The sequence below is a fragment of the Ascaphus truei genome, chromosome 13 (genome assembly GCF_040206685.1).
Source record: "Ascaphus truei isolate aAscTru1 chromosome 13, aAscTru1.hap1, whole genome shotgun sequence".
NCBI classification, from domain to species: domain Eukaryota; kingdom Metazoa; phylum Chordata; class Amphibia; order Anura; family Ascaphidae; genus Ascaphus; species Ascaphus truei.
Genome location: NC_134495.1, coordinates 38523318 through 38545958, shown reverse-complemented (window position 1 = coordinate 38545958; position 22641 = coordinate 38523318).

The window sequence follows — 22641 nt, the reverse complement described above, 5'->3', positions numbered from 1 at the left end:
TATATATGAGCCTATGCAGACAAGTAAAGTCATTTGGTTGTTTATATGCTGTGTGTGTGTGTATTGGTATATAATTGTCCTGCGAGGAACCACTCCCTCTCTGGTGGGAGCCATCGCAGGTGGAGGCGCTGCCCCAAGTTCGAGGTATTATCTATTATTACGTGTGCCCCAGGCTCTCCGTGGCAGAGGCTTAGGCCCTGTGAGCCTACAGGTTATACAGCATATGGTAGCGGTCTGTGTACACTAGCAAACAGGGCTACATTTGGAGGCCCTGCTGAGATCTTAGACCTGGGGTGCCCCACGGCTATACACACACAGCCACCTGTTCACCATGGCCCTCCCCTCGCGTCAGAGAGTGCGCTATTGGGCGCGGCAAATGCAGACGCCTGCCCGCCGCGTGGTGGCCGTGACCCAAGTACCTATGGCCTTGCCATTAGAGACATTGCAAACGGCCCTACGACAACTACTTGTTTTGCCAAAACCCGCCTGGTAGACGTCCTCATAGATAAAGACGCTAAGTGGAACACCTTGCTAGTTGATTGTCGCCGAGATTTGGTTGTTCTCGAGCCCGCCGTTCCCCAATACCTGCAGCTTCCCAACTCCCCGCCCGGCGGAAGACCCTTTGTCTACCCACTTCGAGACCCCCCCTTGGAGGGACTGGGTGACGATTGCCCTACCCTCACCTCTGCTCCCTACCCGGCTAGTGAAGTGGGAAGCTGTCGGTCAGGATTTAGATATCAACGGTCTAGCGTATCACAGAGAAGCTGGGTTGTGTAGTGAGATGTTGCAGAAGCTCAATGACAAGGTAGGCCAGTTAACCGCCCCACCCAGTTTACCTCCGTTAGTAGAAGCACTCACTCTGGCCACGCATTCTCAGAATTAGTGGAAATTGAAGGCCTTCTTCGGGACCCTACCCGTCCCAAAGGGAGAAGATGGGATAGACCCCTGGAAGGAGCACACCCAGGGTGTGATGGAAGAATGGTCATGAACAGATGCCGTGAAATGTCATCGCCTCATGGAATGCTTGAGGCCCCCGGCGTCCACTCTGATCAGTATTCATCGAGAACAGCATCCTGACCTGACCTCTCGGATGATGGTCAAATTCTTAACCGAAGCCTACGGCGTGACCGAGGATGATGGAGCCCTGTGGGCCAAATACTATGCGATCAACCAAAAAGATGGAGAAGACTTGTCTGCCTACATCCACAGAGTGCAAATTGCGTTAAGGCCCTTGCTTCACCATAAGTATGTAACAGCCTCGCTAATGGATGAATACCTCCGCAAGCAATACCTGTGGGGATCCAGTCCCAACCACCCTATTGCAAACATGATCCGTGATAATCTCACTCGAGGGAGCCCCCCCTCGTTCACCAAGCTGTTACAACAAGTCAAAGAACATGAGGCACATCTAATGCTTCATTCTCCCCAGAAAGCTAAAGTAACCGTCAACTCCAAAAACAAAGGGGGTAATGAGAAAAAGGAAGACCCCCCGGATAAACCCAGGCCCGAGCAACCGAAATACACCGGACGAACCTCGCCTCCGTACAATCGCCGCACTCCGCCGAGGGATCTGTCCTGCTACAAGTGCGGGAAGAAGGGGCATATCTCCTATGATTGTCGGATGGGAGAGTCCCGTGACCGGAGCCCCTCGCCCAAGAAGTTCACGCCTAACACTATGGTATGTGGTGTCTACACGGCCAGCGGAGAGGACCCCATTCCCAACCAAAGTGGCGAATGTCCCAAGCACAAGAATAACCGAGTGGGGCCGGTAGCCCTTATACGGGTACTAGTAGACGGCATCTATTCCTCCGCCCTATTGGACACGGGATCTCAAGTGACCATCATATATCGAGGGTTCTATGATCAACACCTCCAGAATCGGCCACTGAAGTCGGCCGAACATATCAAAGTAAGAGAGCTAAGCAACGAAGACTACCCCATCGATGGCATAGTGATGGTGTCCCTGGAAATCCAGCATCTCAACACCGGGAAGTCTCACCCCATGAATGTAGATGCTCTGGTGTGTCCGGAACCCAAAGACCTACCTAAATACCCGATCATTCTGGGCACTAATGCGGACATTGACAAGCCGTTATCAGGGCCTATTTGCAAGAAACCAATGAATTGCCCATGTCCAGTCTCCAGCTGCAGCTTGTCCAGACGAATCCGGGCCCCCCTCCTTCAGTCTCAGAAGACTATGGGCTGTTGTTCTGTGGCCGAGCGGGTCTAACCAAAATTTCGCCCAGGGAGATACAGAGGATGCCCGCCTGGTGCGCATATGCTGAACGGGCAGACACGGAGCAGCTCTTTTCCCTAGAGAGTACGCCGCCAGCAGAGGATACCGGCTAGTACCTGAATTCCGGGATTGGCCGGCCGCCATCCCTCGCCACATCTATGTGATGGTCCAGAATCTATCCCCATTCCCCATGGCCATCGACGCGGGACAAAGAAAAGGGAGAATTTATCCCGTCAGCTCAGTGGACGAAGCTGTGCAAGTCAATGCCACCCGAGTGGAACGCTCCGCCGCGGGGCTGGACTTCGACTACGGCTCGTCCGCGTTACCAGAGGAGTGGAAGGAGAGACTGCGAGTCCAATTGGAAGAGAGGCGAGATGTATTCTCTACCAGAGAGATGGATGTGGGGTGCAGCCGCAGTGCCCAACACACTATTCGGATGAATGATACGAAGCCGTTTAGGGAACGTTCCCGCCGGCTCGCTCCTAGAGACGTAGATGATGTATGGGTTGTCCTCCAAGAGATGGAAGAAGCCGGGATCGTCACGGAGTCACGAAGCCCTTACGCCTCACCCATAGTGGTGGTGAGAAAGAAGAATGGGACAGTGAGACTATGTGTGGATTACAGGACACTGAACAATCGGACGGTGCCGGACCAGTATAATCTTCCCCGCAGAGAGGAAATCCTGAACGCCCTTCATGGAAGTAAATGGTTCAGTGTGTTGGATCTCCGGTCTGGCTACTACCAGGTACCCATGAGCCCGGAGGATCAAGAGAAAACAGCGTTCATTTGTCCACTGGGGTTCTATAAATTCACTCGCATGCCCCAGGATATATGTGGGGCCCCCGCCACCTTCCAACGGCTAATGGAGAAGACCTTAGGGGACTTAAACCCCTGAGAATGCCTAGTGTATTTGGACGACATCATCGTCTTTGGCCGAACACTAGAGGAACACGAAACTCGGCTCCTGAAGGTGCTTGACCGGTTAGCTCGAGAGGGGCTCAAGCTCTCTCTGGATAAATGCCGATTCTGTAGGACGTTTGTGACCTACGTGGGACACATAGTGTCCGCGGAGGGGATTGCCACTCATCTCGCTAAAATAGAAGCCGTAGTAAGCTGGCCCCGACCCGATAATGTGGTGGAGTTGCGCTCGTTCTTGGGGTTCTGCGGGTACTATCGCAGGTTTGTGGAGGGATATTCCCATCGGGCCAAAGCCCTCAACTGCCTCCTCAAAATATATCCCGAAGACACAGGCCGGAAGGCAACCCATGCCCGACAACCCTTCGGGGACAAATGGACCTCAGAGTGCGAGCAAGCCTTTGTGGACTTGAAGCAGAGTTTGACAGCGGCCCCAGTGTTAGCCTATGCCGACCCCGAACAACCTTATATACTACATGTGGACGCTAGCCTAAGCAGATTAGGGGCGGTGTTGCATCAAAAGTATCCAGAAGGATTGCGACCTGTGGCCTACATCAGTCGCAGCCTGACGGCCAGTGAGCAAAATTACCCAGTGCACAAGCTCGAGTTCCTTGCCCTGAAATGGGCCAACGTGGACAAACTTCATGACTATCTCTATGGGATCACTTTCGAGGTGCGTACAGACAACAATCTACTCACCTATTTCATGACTTCAGCTAAACTCGATGCGGCAGGACACCGCTGGCAAGCAGCCCTCTTCAACTACAACTTCACATTGAAATATAAACCGGGTCCCTTGAACATTGGGCAGATGCTCTGTCTAGACGACCGGGGCTGGCCGCAACCCCCGACGACGACCAATGGGAAGAAATTCCGGGACCAGGGATGCGGGCCCTGTGTTGCACCGCCGCCATAGTAAATGATCAGGTGGCCTTCTCCGAATTAAGAGTGGCCGACTCCCTAGGGTGCGTGTCCAACGCCATCCTGGAAGCATATAGGGACCCCAGGGGAATGCACGTTACCCCTGACAAGATCATAGCCTGGAAAGATATGGTGCGCTATTAGGTTCGCGACCGGTAGTGGGAGCCATCCACTACGCTATTTGGAAAAAGCGCCCAGATCTCCTCAAACATGCCCCTGGCGATGTGGGGGGCATCCTGATGCGGGAAGCCGATAAATTCGTAATACAGAACAATTTACTATACCGAGTTGTAGAATAGAGTACCATAACCACCCGAATAGGAGACAGTTAGTACTACCTAAAAAGTTACAATACCTAGTGTTGCGGTCCCTACATGATGAACATGGCCATCTGGGTGTCGACAAGACTTTTGGATTGGTGAGGGATTGGTTCTTCTGGCCAAAGATGAGAGAAGCCGTAGAGCATCACTGTCGGCGGTGTGTTCGGTGCATTCAACGAAAGACACTGCCCACCAGGGCCGCCCCAATGGGTCACTTGAAAAGCACTGGGCCCATGGACCTAGTATGCATGGACTTCCCTTGTATTGAACCAAATAGCCGGGGCATCTGGAATGTGCTGGTCATCACTGACCATTACACGAGATATGCACAGGCCTTCCCGACGAAAGACCAAAAAGCTATCACGGTTGCTAAGGTACTCTGGGAAAAATACTTCATACATTATGGGCTTCCTCAACGACTACATTCTGACCAGGGCAGAGATTTTGAAAGCAACTTGATAAAAGAATTACTAAAAATCTTACACATTACTAAGTCCCGAACCACTCCCTACCATCCGGAAGGGGATGCATTGCCTGAACGATTCAATCGCACGTTACTGGACATGCTGGGTACGTTGACGGGAGTGCAAAAGGCTGAATGGAGCAGACATGTGGAAACATTAGTGCACGCTTACAACTGCACTAGACACGATTCCACTGGATTTTCTCCCTACTTTCTGATGTTTGGGAGAGAGGCTCGACTGCCCACGGGCAGACATACGTCTGAGAGTCTCCACTGACAGAGTTCATAATGCCACTCACTTCAAATATGTGCAGAGGCTACAAGAGAACCTGCAACAGGCCTATCAGCATTGCAGAAAAATCTACAGAAAAACTGAACGCAGGAAATAAGAGGCGTTATGATCACAAGGTCAAACATAGAGACATTCAGCCGGGAGATGCAGTACTCCTTCGCAATTTGGGAGTACCTGGGAAACATAAGTTGGCTGACCGGTGGAAAGAAGGAGTGTATGAGATAGCGTCACAAATGCCTGGTCTTCCGGTCTATTGCATCAAGGACTCGGAGGGTTGGGTGAAGGTATTGCACCGAAATCATTTACTTCCTATCCCACAAGTAGAGGAGGGGGAAGTGGAATGGCCTTCAACCTCATTGGATGGTGAAATGACACGGGGTGAGAATGGTCTCGAGACCGACAATACAATTCATCATGAAGACCCTCAAGAGGGAACCTCTCAAAGGGGCCCTCAACAGCGAGCATCTCCCAGTGGAGCTACGGGTAAAGGGCTGGGGAGCATACGCCCAATGGGGTGGCTCCGGAAAATTCTACGTTGGACCCACAGAGTCCATGTTTTGTACCGTGTAATGATCATGTAGAGACTGTAACCCCCACAAGGGAAAAGGCTGAGCCTCAAGACCAGGATAGTCATTCTCCCGAGGGAGTGACTGAAGAACAGTTGAGGCGAAGTCAAAGAAATGGGCAACCTCCAATGAGGATGACCTATGATCAGTTCGGGGCACGCCATTATGAGGCTCAGCAGTGGGCTCGCAACCGAGTAAAGTCAGTGATCATGATGTTCAGTGAGATGTATAATCTTATCTAGAGTGTGGAGGATGTCGGTATGTTATGCATTTTTCATTATATAATTGTTGTGCCAGTTCAAAGGTATCGTCCAAGCGGGGACCGTTGGAATCCACAGTGGGGAGTATGTAGCCCAGCTCCCCTCGCCCGCATTTGTTGTTGTCGGGTGAGAGGGTTGCAGCAGGGCAGGGAACGCTCCGGTATATTGGAGGTGCCGCGATATCAGGGCGCCGCCATGTTGAGGGTAGACGCAGGCGCAGAAGGTGTGAAGCTAGATGTCGCGCATGCGCGGGCATAGCTACCAAAGCCCGCGAAGGAGGAATAGTTCCTACAGGGTGGAGCATAGGGAACTACGAGTCCCAGCAGCCCCCGCGAGACCATGTGATGCCAGGGAACCAATCGGGTGGTTGAGATAGAGGAAGGAAGGAAGATATAGGGTCGGGGGCGCGCACGTTGCTCAGAGCTAGCGGGAGGAGGAAGGAGACAGAGCTCCAGGTGTAGGGAGGCATTCAGCCCCTACCTAGGCCTTATATCCCAGGCCCAGTTAGGCCCTGAGTCCCCTTAGAGTGGAGCAGAGATAGGGACTGGCCCTAGACAGGTTCCGGTTCCCCTTATTGTGCCATTCAGTGATCACTTAAAGAGACAGTGTCTAACTAGCAGGAGGTCTGGGCTCAGACCCTACTACTGTTGCTGCAGTTCATCTGGGTGGGATCGCCCCTGATGCCTATTGCTGGAGCCACATCGCATCTGACCCTTTGTGAAGATCCTTGGCAGGCCCAGGTACTGGAGTGCCCGGCAGGTAATCAACAAGTGCATCAACCATATCACCATTCATACAGGACATAGTGGCTGCGCAGTCACCCATACATATTCGTTATCTCACTTGTGGGTGGGGGACATATTGTGTTGGGGTATTGGACATGGGGTGGGATCACCCGGTGAAGGAGGGGAAAGAAGCGTCCTGCGAGATGCAGTAGATAGTGTCTCCTCTAGGGAGGGACACCTGTTGATATATATATGAGCCTATGCAGACAAGTAAAGTCATTCGGTTGTTTATATGCTGTGTGTGTGTATTGATATATAATTGTCCTGCGAGGAACCACTCCCCCTCTGGTAGGAGCCATCGCAGGTGGAGGCGCTGCACCAAGTACGAGGTATTATCTATTATTACGCGTGCCCCAGGCTCTCCGTGGCGGAGGCTTAGGCCCTGTGAGCCTACAGGTTATACAGCATATGGTAGCTGTCTGTGTTCACTAGGAAACAGGGCTACAATAGTATATATTATTAAATGCCCATGTGGTTTAATATATGTTGGAAAAACCAACAGAATGCTCAAAACATGCTTCATCGAACATCGAAGTAAAATAAATGCCAAAAAGGAAGAAACTGCACTCATATTCCATTGCACAGAATTTAAACATAATGTTGCCACACTAAAGCTCATGGGCATAGATCAAGTTAAAAGGACAATCTTAGGTGCTGAAAAAGAAAAAGAATTAGTACAAAAATATGCTTTTTGGACATTCACTCTAGATATTGTTTACCCTAAAGGGTTAAATGACTTTCTGTCCCATAGCAGCTTTTTAGATAGTAGGTAAGCACACATTAACCCCATCATGTTTGGATTTACAGTGTACAGTTTGACGGCCGTCAATACCACCAGATCCAGGGTACAGCTATGGGCACAACATGTGCACCTTCATATGCTAATCTGTACCTTGGCTGGTGGGAAGAGACGGTCGTCTTCAGTGAAGGTATGCAGGACTACACCCAATGGATTGACCTCTGGTGCCGCTATATAGATGATATATTCTTTCTGTGGCGCGGCACCAGAGAGTCATTGATCCAGTTTATTGCTACCCTCAATAACAACGGACTGTATCTACGGTTCACGTCTGACATTCAGACTGACAGTCTGACCTTTCTGGACATTGCCATCAGCAAAGATCCTAATGGTAACATTCATACCACACTACACCGCAAGGCTACTGCTACAAATAGCCTTCTATTGGCAAATACACACCACCCTAACCATTTAGTCAGGAACATCCCTGTGGGACAATCTTTACGTATCCGACGAAACTGTTCGACCCACAATGACTTCGAGGAACAAGCCAAAACACTTACAAGTCGTTTCCTCCAATAGGGGTACACCAAAGCCTGCATTAAAAAAGCCTACTTAAGAGCTAAACGTTCCCCACGTACCACTCTGCTATATGGGACTAATCAGACACCTACGGCAACCAAACTGGTTCAATTTGTGGGTACATTTAACAACAAGTGGAATAGTGCCAATATGATTCTAAAGCGTCATTGGCATCTACTAATGGAGGACCCAGATCTTAGGCCAGTTTTAAAAACTTATCCTACACTTGTTTGCCGCAGGGCCAAAAACTTGAAAGATCGGCTGGTACACAGCCATCTTAGTAAGGTGGCCTCAAAAACCTGGCTGCCTAAACGCCCCATGGGAACATTCAAGTGCGGCACATGGAAAGCATGTGAATTTGTCATTCCCACAAAAACTTTTTCCAACTGGGATAATTCTCGTCACTATACCATCAGACATTTTTGTAACTGCAAAACTTCTGGAGTAGTGTATTTGGCCACGTGTGGTTGTGGTAAAAAATACGTGGGTAAAACCCGACGTGAGTTCAGGCGACGTGTTCTTGAACACATCGGTTCAATTAGAAACCACTTGGACACCCCGCTTGCACGACATATTAACGAGGCACACAAGGGCGTTACCGGGAACTTACGCTTCTGTGGTATCGACCACGTTACCATCGGCCCCAGAAAGGGGGACTGGGACCGTATTCTCCTCCAAAAGGAGAGTCGCTGGATTTATGACTTACATACTTTAAGTCCCAACGGTCTCAATGAGGACTTTCTCTTCACCCCATTCTTATAAGATCACTCACTGCCTGCTACAACAAGTATTACACTATAATAATCATGTGTTCAATTGGCAAGAAAGGGGTGGACATTAACTCACTGTTCACTCACTGCCTACCATTCAGCATTTTAATTTCCCTATCTGTGGGCAAGTGCTCACCATTTTTAATTCATTGTGGTATCTTACATGTGTTTTTTCACCCCTATGTATATTCCTCTTCTCTCTCTGTGACTTTAACATATTTTTATTCCTCCCAGCAGAGCTCTATAAATACTGGCCACTGGGGGGAGTGAAGATCTATCCCTCTCTTGGAAGAAGCTATCGCGAAACGTGCGTCAGAGGACGTGATGATGTCACACGTCACGCTTTCAAGCATGGATGCCTGCAGCCTCTAGCCGACCTCACCGTGCCCACGCCAGAGTTCTCTTCATCTGCGCACTCCACGAGGCACCTTCCCAGGCTGACCGTTAGGATCGTGTACCCAGGGCCAGCACAGATAAGTTTACAGGGCCATCTTTCCCTCTTTTCTGTCCTCCAACCCCCCCTCTCCCTCCCGTGTGCTGTAGGGGTATGTTATTGAGGGTCAGAGCTAGTGGGTTACACGATCCTACAGTATTGTTCTCTCCTCACAGGGTCAACATATATTGGTGTGTAGGGTACCCCTTTCCCGCATTTCTATCCCTATGTGTAGTTACTAACTAGCAGGGACAGGTTTTGTGGGGCTCACACCACCATTGTTCTAACGATCTATGCATGTCAGCTGTACTAATATCTATGTGTGTTACTAATGATCACCATTGCCACTGATTCACCTTCTACCCCATCATTGATGTATGGAATACAGTGAGCTAGACATTACACACATTGCATTGCCTCTAGTGGATGTATATATTGTATATAGTGCTCCAGTGACGTCATCCATTTCAGGTAGCCTTCACTGCCTTACACCATAGGCATTGGCTGTGTGCTACCTGTAATTTATAGTGCTTATGTTTAGTTTTCCACCTTTTTTGGATCAACTATTTGGCAATTTGCCCCAATAGCACCATTTGTATTCGGTTCATTCCATTCACCATTTAATCTGGTACCATTTTTAACCAACATTAATAAAGCATACTCAAACACTATTTACAGGTTTGGTTCAGATTATTCCTGTGTTGTTGCTTTTTTACTAGGGTGACTTACCCCTCAGAGTTTGAGTGCATTAATAGGGCCTTATCTGTATGCTCTGTGTCTCTACATCATACAGTGTTCTCTGTGTTCTGATTTACAGTGTACAGTTAAGCTGCTGCTGTCTCCACAACTAGCTCTGCTATTACTCTATCCTCAGAAGGTTGGTACCTAATCTAGAATTAGAACTCCTTCCTTTTTTTAAACTTAGTTAGCCTTTAATTAAGTCATTAGTTTACAGCCTTATTAGTAGGTCTAGTATTAGACACTTATGAGAGGTGGTGGGAACACACATAAGCCTTTATTGATTGCATTTTTTCTTCTCTGCGTGGAGCACAACATCACTGTGATGACAGAATGACTGACAGCCACACTGCCCCCTCCCCCCTGCACATGGAGATGTACTGTAAGCACCACAGCGCTCAAATGGAGCATGCGCAACAATCAGGAGAAGCCTAAAGCACATAGCGCAGAGCGTGACGTCACCGCAGCAGTGCTCTCACGGGAGCAAAGGACACGTGGGACACCAAGCTGACATGCGGAAGCTCACCAACCAGCAACGATGCAGAAAAAGGACCAATCGGCAGGCGCGAAGAGAGCACGCCCAGTGCTCTGACGTCTCTTGACCAATCACAGACTATCTCTAAAATGCTGAAGAGCAAGCAGGACTTTATTGGATACACATGGGGTAACGGAGGGGGTGTTTTGAATTATTCACTTAGTATTGGACTATAAGTATTGGACTTTCTTACCTTTTCATTGCCAGTCACTTGATAAAGAACTCTGTGCAGTTCGAAACGTTGTGTGTGCCACTGAAAGAATACATTTCTATTCTACAAATCCGTAGTGCCCTGGATCTTCTACTTACTTCCATATACTTGAAATCACACCAGACAGGTTTTTCCCTGAACCACTGAGCACCGGTACCTTTAAATGCAAGTGGAACGGGGTCAACTCACGGGTGCAATATTCCTAGATTTTGCAAAGGCTTTTGATACTGTTGATCATGTTATCCTGCTTAACAAACTCCAGAGCTCTGGAATAGGGAAGCATGCTTTAAACTGGTTTCAGTCCTACCTATCAGGTAGATCCCAACATGTGTAGGTAACTACTCCCAGCTCCAAAAATAGCGATATGGAGACTCTGAGAAATGATCTGAGAGACCCAAAAATAGAAAGTATATAAAGTATATATAAGTCCAGAAATGGTTCTAAATCCGCAGCAAATCAGGTTAAAAGTTCTTGGGCAGATAACATCGCATTTAATATAACGTGATGCACTAAACAGGAAGGGAAAGATGGCCCCAATAAGAGAATAGCTAGAGAAACTAGAGCCAGCCTTGAACCGTACCCTTAGTAACTCATATAGCATGAGTATATCGGTCCTAACTTCTGCATCCCTTGATGTCCAGAGATATTGAAGTAAATACCTGAGTCCTTATGATAAAGCCTTGTGGATCCCGTGTGCTGGAGCTGTGGTAGTACCAAAGCCACAGACCGTCCGGGAAAACTGCAGGCTGATCACGTGGAGGTGCCCGTCTCCTCTCGGCGATCTCCCGTGATGTGTAGCAAATTGCCAGAACCTGCGCTGCGGAAGTGCATCACTCCAATCGTGGGGCAGTAGACTTGAGAAAACAAATTGGTAGAACGGCAGGAACCCAAAAAGCCCCGATCAACTCACTAGGAATAGCAAAAATAAAAAAGTTTATTGAATCACATTGTAAAAAACAAAAAACAGACTAACATTAAAAAAAAACCGAAACCTCCTACGCGTTTCAGGCTCTCCAGCCCTTTCTCAAGGTGTATTTTTGGGTTCCTGCCATTCTACCAATTTGTTTTCTCAAGATCCCAACATGTGTCCATCTCAGGCTCTAACTCCACCCCCCTGGATATCACCTGTGGCGTCCCGCAAGGCTCTGTTCTGGGGCCCCTACTCTTCTCAGTTTTCATCAATGATCTTCCCACAGCTTGTAAGGAAGCTTCAATACACATGTATGCAGATGACACAATCCTATATGTGCACAGCCATAGCCTCGCCGACCTTCAACACATACTTCAATCTGACTTTTTGAGACTCGAAAACTGCATTTCCCAAAACAAACTGTTTTTAAACACTGACAAGACTGTAACAATGGTATTTGGGAACAAGACTACATTTTTAAAGCTTCCAGTGACTGAGCTCCAGATCAGAACCAACGCTAACACCGTCCTAACTCCTGTTACTAGCTTTAAATACTTGGTATATGGCTTGACTCCTACTTAACATTCGGAATGCACATTGATACCCTGACAACCAAAACTTATGCCAAACTAGGTGTACTTTACAGGAACAAATCCTCCCTAAGCCTGCTCGTCAGAAAGCGTATCGCACAGCAGATGCTAATGTCAATTATAGACTATGGAGATATAGTATATGGCTCGCACCCCAAACCCACCTCAGCAAACTTGACACCCTCTATAAATCAATTTGTCGTTTTGTTCTCCAATGCAATTACAGTACAACACACATCACTGCGAAATGCTCAAAGAACTAGATTGGTCATCACTCGAGTCTAGGCGCAAAGTTCACCTTTCCTGTCACCTTTCCTGTCTTGCCTTCAAATACTTTCTGGGCAAGCTACCCATGTATCAGAACAAGCTCCTCACCCCTACCACATGCAGCCCTTAACATCTGAGATCAGACTCCAAAATACTATTCATGGTCCTCAGGCTCAACAATGTATCCGGCTGCTCCTCCTTCTTTTACCGTGCACCCCAAAACTGGAACAACCTACCTACCGGATACTCTCACATCCACCACCAGTTTAAGTTCTTTCAAAACTAAGGCTGTCTCACATTTTAATCTGGTCTGTAACTGTTACATACACCTATAATATACATCTTCTGCAATGTATTGTACAGATATATAATGTATACCCTGTTCATTTATGTAACTGTATTTGTAACCATGTATTATTTGTCATATTAACTATGTCCAGGACATACTTGAAAACGAGAGGTAACTCTCAATGTATTACTTCCTGGTAAAACATTTTAAAAATAAAATAAATATGATATAATATTCAGGAGTGGAAGACGGAATCTCTCATTCACTTACCAGGAAGTAATACATTGAGAGTTACCTCTCGTTTTCAAGTATGTCCTGGGCACAAAGTTATAATGACAAATACATAGTTACAAATACATTGTTACAATGAGTGAAAAGGGTTATTCAGTGCATTATATACAAGACATTGTATGCACAGTTAAAGATACTATATATTATAGGCGTTGTGACAAACGACTTACTCCGGGGCTCCGCCGTCTGTCCGGGACTGTTAGAACACGGTCTTTTAGGGTAGGTTAAATGATGAGACGTCACGTACTGTTCCTTTAAACAGGCTATGCCTGGTTTATTCAGTCCCAGGCACTGAGACTGCCACAGTTTAAACAGAAAACAAAGCCAAACAAAAAGCTGCTCGTCTGAGCGATAACTTAAACTTAGATGTCCCTGACTCAGAGTTGGAAGTGGCTTGTCCACTTCCACCAACAAAATAAGTACCTTTGCAGTCTTTAGACAAACTAACAGAATGAATGAAGCGATTTGGGAAAGAGGCTTTCTCACCCCTCTGCAGTTCAGCAGCCTTCCAGGCTCTTGGGCGGGGCTCAGAGGAAACAGGAAACAGGTCTTATATACCTGAACTCTAATCAGCATGACAGGTGACAGAAAACAGGCAGCAGACAAACTGTGGAATGGAGTGCCTGTACCACGAGGCTGCCCTGTTCAGCTTAGACAGGACAGAAACTGTTCAGTATCCTGGGAGCCCTGTATATGGAGTTTATTACCAACCCCTGGTTTCTGTCACATATCCTCCCCCCCAGCTCAGACCTCGAGGGGTGAGCGACCATGGATATTAGGGAGTGCATCCTTGACAACCCGTCGGCATTGCCATGTTTGTGCCCCGACCTGTGTTCCACAGAAAATTTAAAGGGCTGTAGGCTTAGGAACCACCTGGTCACCCTAGCGTTCTTCTCCCTATTTTGACACATCCAGGTAAGGGGTGCATGATCTGTGACCAATCGGAACTTTCTCCCCAACAGATAATACTTGAGTGTCTCTACAGCCCACTTTATTGCGAGACACTCTTTCTCGACTATGGAGTAATTTATTTCCTGGGGATTTAGTTTCCTACTTAAATAAAGGATGGGGTGCTCCTCCCCTTGAGACTCCTGGGAGAGTACCGCCCCCAGCCCTACCTCAGATGCGTCGGTTTGGACTACGAACTCTTTGGAGAAGTCAGGTGTGACCAACACTGGTTGGGCACAGAGAGCTTCTTTCAGGCTTCTAAAGGCCTGTTCGGCTTCGGGGGACCACTTTACCATTAGCGGTCCTCTTGCTTTTGTGAGGTCGGTTAGTGGGGTTGCCTTAGTTGCAAAATTGGGAATAAACCTCCTATAGTAGCCAATTAACCCCAAAAAGGTCCTTACTTGTTTTTTTGTGACTGGCCTTGGCCAATTTTGTATCGCCTCTACTTTGAGTGTTTGTGGTTTGAGTAACCCTCTACCAATAGAATACCCCAGATACTTGGCCTCCTCCAGACCAATAGTGCATTTAGCGGGGTTAGCAGTTAGTCCAGCAGACCGAACTGCGTTGAGCACAGCTTGGACCTTTGGAAGGTGGGACTGCCAATCTTCACTATGGATTACCACATCATCCAGGTAGGCGGCAGCGTACCGAACATGTGGTTTTAAAATTTTATCCATCATTCTTTGGAATGTGGCGGGAGCTCCATGTAAGCCAAAAGGCAGCACCTTATATTGAAAGAGGCCGTCTGGGGTTGAGAAGGCTGTTTTTTCTTTTGCCCTTTCTGTGAGGGGAACCTGCCAGTACCCTTTTGTTAGGTCTAGGGTTGTGAGATATCGGGCTTTGCCCAGTCTCTCTACAAGTTCATCCACCCTGGGCATAGGATAAGTATCAAATTTTGACACCGCGTTTAGTTTCCGGTAGTCATTACAAAACCTTGTTGTACCGTCTGGCTTTGGGACTAAAACTATAGGGCTGTTCCACCCACTTTGGGATTCCTCAATTACGCCTAGTTTTAGCATTTTTTTAACCTCTAAACTTATAGCCTCTCTCTTGGCCTCTGGGATTCGGTACGGTTTAAGGTTAACTCGGACCCCCGGTTCAGAGACTATGTCATGTTTAATTACGTTAGTTTTACCTGGCTGTGTAGAGAAGATTTCTTTGTTCCTTCTCACTAAACTCTGGACCTCTCGTTTCTGATGCACGGACAGTGTTTCAGCTATGCTAACCTCTGGGTCAGTTTCTTGATTCTCTGACGGACCTGGGGGTACTAGGGTTAACAAGACCTCTCTATCTTTCCAGGGCTTGAGTAGGTTTATATGGTAAATTTGCTCAGGTTTCCTCCTACCTGGCTGACTTACCCTATAATTTACTTCTCCCACTCTTTCCAAGACCTCATATGGCCCATGCCATTTAGCAAGGAATTTACTCTCCACGGTGGGAACCAGAACTAGTACCCTATCACCTGGAAAAAAAATTCTGACCCTAGCACCCTTATTATACGTATTCCTTTGTGCTTCTTGAGCTTTCTCCATGTGTTCCCTCACTATGGGTAGGACTGCAGCAATGCGGTCCTGCATTTGGGCAACATGCTCTATTACACTTCTGTAAGGGGTAACCTCGTGTTCCCAAGTTTCTTTGGCTATATCCAGTAAGCCCCTTGGATGTCGGCCATACAATAGTTCAAACGGGGAGAAGCCTGTGGATGACTGGGGAACTTCCCTAATGGCAAATAACAGGTATGGTAACAAACAGTCCCAGTTTTTCCCATCCTTATCGACCGCCCGGCGTAACATGCTCTTTAAGGTTTTATTGAACCTTTCCACTAAACCATCTGTTTGTGGATGATAGACTGAGGTTCTGAGATGCTTGATTTTTAGGAGTTTACATAGCTCTTTTGTTACTTGGGACATAAATGGTGTTCCCTGGTCAGATAAGATCTCTTTAGGAATTCCGACCCGGGAAAACAGAAGTACTAACTCTTTTGCTATGTTTTTAGCAGAGGTGCTACGTAGGGGAACTGCCTCCGGATATCGGGTAGCATAATCTAATATTACCAATATATGCTGATGTCCCCTAGCAGACTTTATTAGGGGTCCTACTAGATCCATAGCAATCCGGTCAAATGGTACCTCTATTATGGGAAGGGGTACCAATGGGCTGCGGTATGCTTTGAACGGGGCGGTGATCTGACATTCTGGGCATGAGGAACAATAGTTTGTAATTTCTGCCAGAACCCCAGGCCAATAAAAGCTTCGGAGAACCTTTTCTTTTGTCTTTTCCACCCCTAGGTGTCCCCCCAATGGATGACTATGTGCGAGGTGTAATACTACGTTACGGAATGTCCGTGGTACCAACAATTGTTTAGTTGTAACTGATTTTCTTTTATCAACCCGATATACTAGGTCGTTCTCTACCTCGAAGTAGGGGTAAGCAAGTGACCTATCTGGTTGGCCATGAGTACTATTCTGGTCCCGTATATTTCCCCTTGCTACCGCTAATGTGGGGTCCTCCCACTGGGCCTTCTTAAAACTCCCAGGACTGACCTCTAGGTCAGCGAGGGTCTTATCCTGTACTGGGGTGGTAAGTGCCTGATCAACATCTTGATTTGGGGTATTCCCTACCAAAGTAGTGATGGGGAAGGGAATTTCACAGCACTCCTCCTTTTCCCCCTTCTTATTTGGGCCCTCGTCAACCTCCATTTCTGAAAAAGGGAAAGGATTTGTTTCTTCTAACACTTCGTTATGGTCTGCTATTGAACTCTGGGCGCTATTCTGAGCTGGGGACCACATTTTTAGAAAATGGGGAAAGTCGGTCCCTATTAACACATCATGTGCCAGTTTGGGTACAACACCCACCTTGAAATCTAAAGAACCAAATTCTGTTTCAAAAAAAACATCAACAGTGGAATATTCATGATTATCCCCATGTATACAACAAATTGCCACTCTTTGTGAACTGTTTACCTGTTTCTTCTTAATGGGCAATAGGTATTCGGACACTAGTGTGACCATACTCCCAGAGTCAAGAAGTGCCCGAACCCTCTTACCATTAACCTTTACAAATGCCCACAGATGGTTATTCAAGGGGTCCTCTGGGCTAGGGCCCATACATTGGGACAACAGCGAATAAGGTTCCACGCTGTTGCATTGCATGGGCTCATCATTTAGTGGGCAGATTTTTGCTGTGTGGCCCCTCTCATGACAATTTACACATTTAGGTACATAGTCTGTGTCCCACTTAGAGCCTTTTCCCGGCTCCCCATGTTGGCTATTGCCCTTAGTGTGCGAACCACTGTTGCTGGAGCGGCGTGAAGGTGGTCGCCGCTCTTCAGCGCCCCTTAACCCCGGTACCCTTTTACCGTCTCTGGAAGAGTCCTGGAACCTCGGATAGTGGGGTTGCTCCACGACTGTGGGTTGCGGGTGCTCTTCTGCTGCACTGTACCTTTCTACAAGGGCCACAAGCTCATCCGCATTGTGGGGGTCACTCCGACTGACCCAACGGCGTAAGGCAGAGGGAAGTTTCCTCAAGAACTGGTCCATGACCAACCGTTCCACGATGTGGCTTGCTGAGTTGATCTCGGGTTGTAGCCACTTCCGGGCGAGGTGGATGAGGTCATACATCTGGCTTCGGGTGGCTTTATCCATCGTGAAGGACCATGCGTGAAACCTTTGGGCACGAACAGCCGTGGTTACGCCGAGGCGGGCGAGGATCTCGAACTTCAATTTTGTATAGACGTTAGCTTCGGCTGGCTCTAGATCAAAGTAAGCCTTCTGGGGTTCGCCGCTTAGGAAGGGTGCGATTAGACCAGCCCACTCAGCTTCTGGCCATCCCTCTCTCTGTGCCGTGCGTTCAAACGTGAGAAGATAGGCTTCCACATCATCCGAGGGTCCCATCTTCTGAAGGTAGTGGCTTGCCCTGGTCATTTTCGGAACTGGGGCTGCCTCTGCCAGTGGAAGGTTACTGATAGTCCCCCTCAGGATCTCGAGTTCCTGCTGTAAGCCCTGAGCGAACCGCTTTTGCTCCTCTCTCAGCAGGCGGTTTGTCTCTTGCTGGTTTGCATTAGTCTCTTGCTGGGCTATTAACAGCTGTCGCTGGGTTTCACTCGCCTGTTGCTGGGCTTCATTCGCGTCTTTCTGGACAGCGACATTGCGTACCAGCGCACTCACCACGTCTTCCATCTTGTTTGGAGAGAGAGGAAAAAAAACCTTCTTTTTTTTTTTTTTTTTTTTTTTTAAAGTTCTTTAACCCCCAGACCTTTCAGTGTTCTGCCCGCATTCTCCACCATATGTGACAAACGGCTTACTCCGGGGCTCCGCCGTCTGTCCGGGACTGTTAGAACACGGTCTTTTAGGGTAGGTTAAATGATGAGACGTCACGTACTGTTCCTTTAAACAGGCTATGCCTGGTTTATTCAGTCCCAGGCACTGAGACTGCCACAGTTTAAACAGAAAACAAAGCCAAACAAAAAGCTGCTCGTCTGAGCGATAACTTAAACTTAGATGTCCCTGACTCAGAGTTGGAAGTGGCTTGTCCACTTCCACCAACAAAATAAGTACCTTTGCAGTCTTTAGACAAACTAACAGAATGAATGAAGCGATTTGGGAAAGAGGCTTTCTCACCCCTCTGCAGTTCAGCAGCCTTCCAGGCTCTTGGGCGGGGCCCAGACGAAACAGGAAACAGGTCTTATATACCTGAACTCTAATCAGCATGACAGGTGACAGAAAACAGGCAGCAGACAAACTGTGGAATGGAGTGCCTGTACCACGAGGCTGCCCTGTTCAGCTTAGACAGGACAGAAACTGTTCAGTATCCTGGGAGCCCTGTATATGGAGTTTATTACCAACCCCTGGTTTCTGTCACAGCGTATATAACAGTTGTTGACCAGATTAAAATGTGAGACAGCCTTAGTTTTCAAAGAATTTAGACTGGTGGTGGATGTGAGAGTCTCCGGCAGACTGTTCCAGTTGTGGGGTGCACGGTAAGAGAAGGAGGAGCGGCCGGATACTTTGCTGAACCTTGGGACAATGAACAGGCTTTTGGAGTCAGATCTCAGATGACAAGTGTTGCAAGTGGTAGGGGTGAGGAGCTTGTTCAGATACGCAGGTAGCTTGCCCAGAAAGTATTTGAAGGCAAGACAGGAAAGATTAACTTTGCACCTAGACTCAAGTGATGACCAATCTAGTTCTTTGAGCATTTCGCAGTGATGTGTGTTGTAGTTGCATTGGAGAACAAAACGGCATATTGAGTTGTAGAGGTTATCCAGTTTGCTGAGGTGGGTTTGGGGTGCCGAGCCGTACTGTCCCCATAGTCTACAATTGGCATCAGCATCTGCTGTGCGATGCGCTTTCTGACCAGCAGACTTAGGGAGGATTTGTTTCTATATAATATACCTACAGTAGTTTGGCATAGGTTTTGGAGGTTAGGGTATCAATGTGCAACCCAAATGTTAAATAAAAGGCAAAGAAAGGACCTGCCCCAAAGAGCTTACAATCTAAGAATGATCTTCTTGTAACCAGCACATTCACAGTTAAAGTTATCTGCAGATTTATCCCACATAAAATCAGCATCTTCCCAGCTTTGCAGTAATATCTTTCTGTAAAAGGGTTAAAGATGCCAACTAACTCGCACTATATATAGTGTTATGTATTATATTATTTATCGACCTTTCCAGCAGTCACAGGACAGATATCATTCAGTTTGTATAATCCCCCTTCTAATCTCTGCAACCCTCTCCCCCTCTTATACAGCTCATCATGCAAATCAGAGGCACCGCGCCCTGTTATAAGGAGCTGTGTGTATTACACACTCAGCTCAGTGACATTAACCAGCAGATACTCTGTGCTCTTTCCTGTTATTATCCACACAACACAATGAGATCATTGTATATTGTGCTGCTCCTGCTGATCTCTATAACATGTAAGGAACATACATGTGCACTATATACTGACGTCTCAGCGTGTTCAGGAAGGAATGTATGTTTCCCTTATGAGATATCGTTAGATGATATTTCACTGGGGGGTTCTGTTTGCCCTCCTCTGGATCATAATAGTTTAAGTACGTATATAGGATAAAGCATCTGTCGTCTAAATTTTACATACAGTAGGTTGAACTTGATGGACCCGTCTTTTTTCAACCTCATCTACTATGTAACTATGTAATACATTATTACACTAACGTTCCTCTCCTACAATAGACAAGACCTCCACTTGTTAAGGATAATTCTCCCAGGCAAGAAACAAATGCATCAGTTTTCTCAAACGAAAATGTCAGTGTGAAATAAAATGTGATTGTGTGCTTGCGATTATTGTATAAAAACATGTTACTGTGAGGAAGTCCCTAAAAAAAAGACAAGCTAGAAACAGGGAATTTTCTGTCACTTTCTGAGAACGGTTTCTGTTTATTTTTTGTTATTGTAGCAGAAATCCGATTGGAAGGGAATATTCACAATCTCTGCTAATATGTATGTTATAAGGTAATGTGCATGTTACATGTTAAAGTGCACAGGTGAACAACCTATTTTTCAATGTAGCCACAGGTGTGGCGAATGAGAAGTGAAATCGTCACAACATGTAAAAATTGAGAAATTAGGCTGCTCAATCGAACATTGAAATCAACACACACTGTTCGTCTGCTTCACTCACCTCAGTACTATCACCTGCTGCTGCTTCACTCACCTCAGCACTGTCACGGGAGACCAGCACTTTTAACACATTTATACCCGGGATCATATGATTGAGCAAAGCAAGAAGATGAAATAAATTGTAATTTATTTCACGAATGGACATATACACAATGTTACACAATTACAATCAAAATACACTTACTGGCACGGGGCAAACAAAATAAATGGTTTTCAAAACGAAGTCTTGAAAAACAGAGTCTCTAGGAGCAATTTCCCAGGAGCGGGAATTGCTCGCAAAATGGCTTCAAATGGTCCCCGGTCAGCAGCCTTACCTGCAATTGCTGTGTACTCCAACGGAGCTGCTTCTTTCATTCTGCCAACGCTGTAATGACACTTGGAATCCTAGTATCTTACCAAATCTTAGATGCTTCTTAGATGGAGCTGCAAATCTTCCATGAAACTGATTCCCAATGGGCTGCAGGAACTCTTATAGAGGTTAAATCCCTATCTCTAACCAGTGCAGCCAATCTCTCCATGGAAATAAGATTTCCCACCTATCCTGGAGTTGCCAATACTTAAGAAACCTGGCAGAGGGGGCTTCTCCTTCTGCTAAGAGCATGCGCTAACCTAGCACCTTTGCTTCTTAGCATATGAGACCCAGCCACTCCACCTGGCGACAGTAAGTCGGGATTAGTCACCATTTGCCAAGCTGCCCAGACTTTACACTAGGATGGGGGTACTTGAGGATCCCCTCCCCGACTAACACCTTGGGGACACTGAGCTCTTTCAGCGCCGGGCTTTAACAGACATTGTGGCACCAAGCCAGCGAGATTTCTTAGAAGTCCGGAGCTGCACATCCTCAGCTCATTTAGTGAGTCACTACAAGCATACGAAGTGGGGGCTACTATACATGAGTAATTCCCAGTCCCCTGTAGACTGAATGAAAGCCCCAATATACCTAACATGTTTAATACACTATTTTAGGGGAACTTTCATTCATCAATTTTATTGCGCTATGGGTGTTTTCCATGTTTCTCCCTGAACTACCCGCACAGCAAGATTCAGCGTGCTAGGAGCTTTCTAACAAGAGTTAGCAACCAGCCACTTTTATTCCCCAAGTGCTGAATTTAAAAACATTTTTACTCTCGCCACCTTATACCTGGTGGGAAAGACACCGAACCCCTATACTGAGTTCTGGGGTTTTGGGCATATACTGTGGGACCCTGGAATGTGATTTCCCCCTGCCCAGTCTTACTGTTCTTGTCTGTGCTGAAGCAGGGAGATCTGGCAATTAGCTGCAAACTTCTTCCTAGGGAGGATTTTGTTCGGTTGTCTGTCTTCATGCCTCCAGGGATCTTCATGCCTCCAGCCATCTGGATAAAGTTTATTTTACAGTGGGAGCTGGCAAACTCAAATTCGCCACACTTTCATGGCCAATTCGCCAATCGTGTTAATATGTATGTTATATGCTCGTGTATGTGACATATTATTTAGAGATGGGCAAATCCACCCAAGTCCGTTTCCCGGATTTTCGCTGATGTTACCCCTAAAATCTGTTTTGCGGTGTTAAATCCTCAAACTGATTTAGGCGGTTTCAATCCACGTGGATTCATAAAAACTGCCATTGGATACAACCCGTGGATGGATTTGTAGAATCCAATCCATGGATTCAGTAATCGGCGGAGTAAATATAGGCACCACATCTGCTTTACGCCAATCTTGTGGTACTGAGCCTGTGGAAATGGAGTGCTTGAATATTACATTTAATGGTTTGGCTATTACTGAGCTTAACTCCTTGAGAGCTCTTGGATGTATGCCATCGGGGCCAGGTGCCTTATTTACTTTAATTTTTTCAAGCTGCTTATGAACTTCTTCCTCAGTTAACTAATTGTTCATTAATATGGAGGTTGTGGCTTCCTCCTGCGGCACTACTATTGAACTTGATTCTTCCCTGGTAA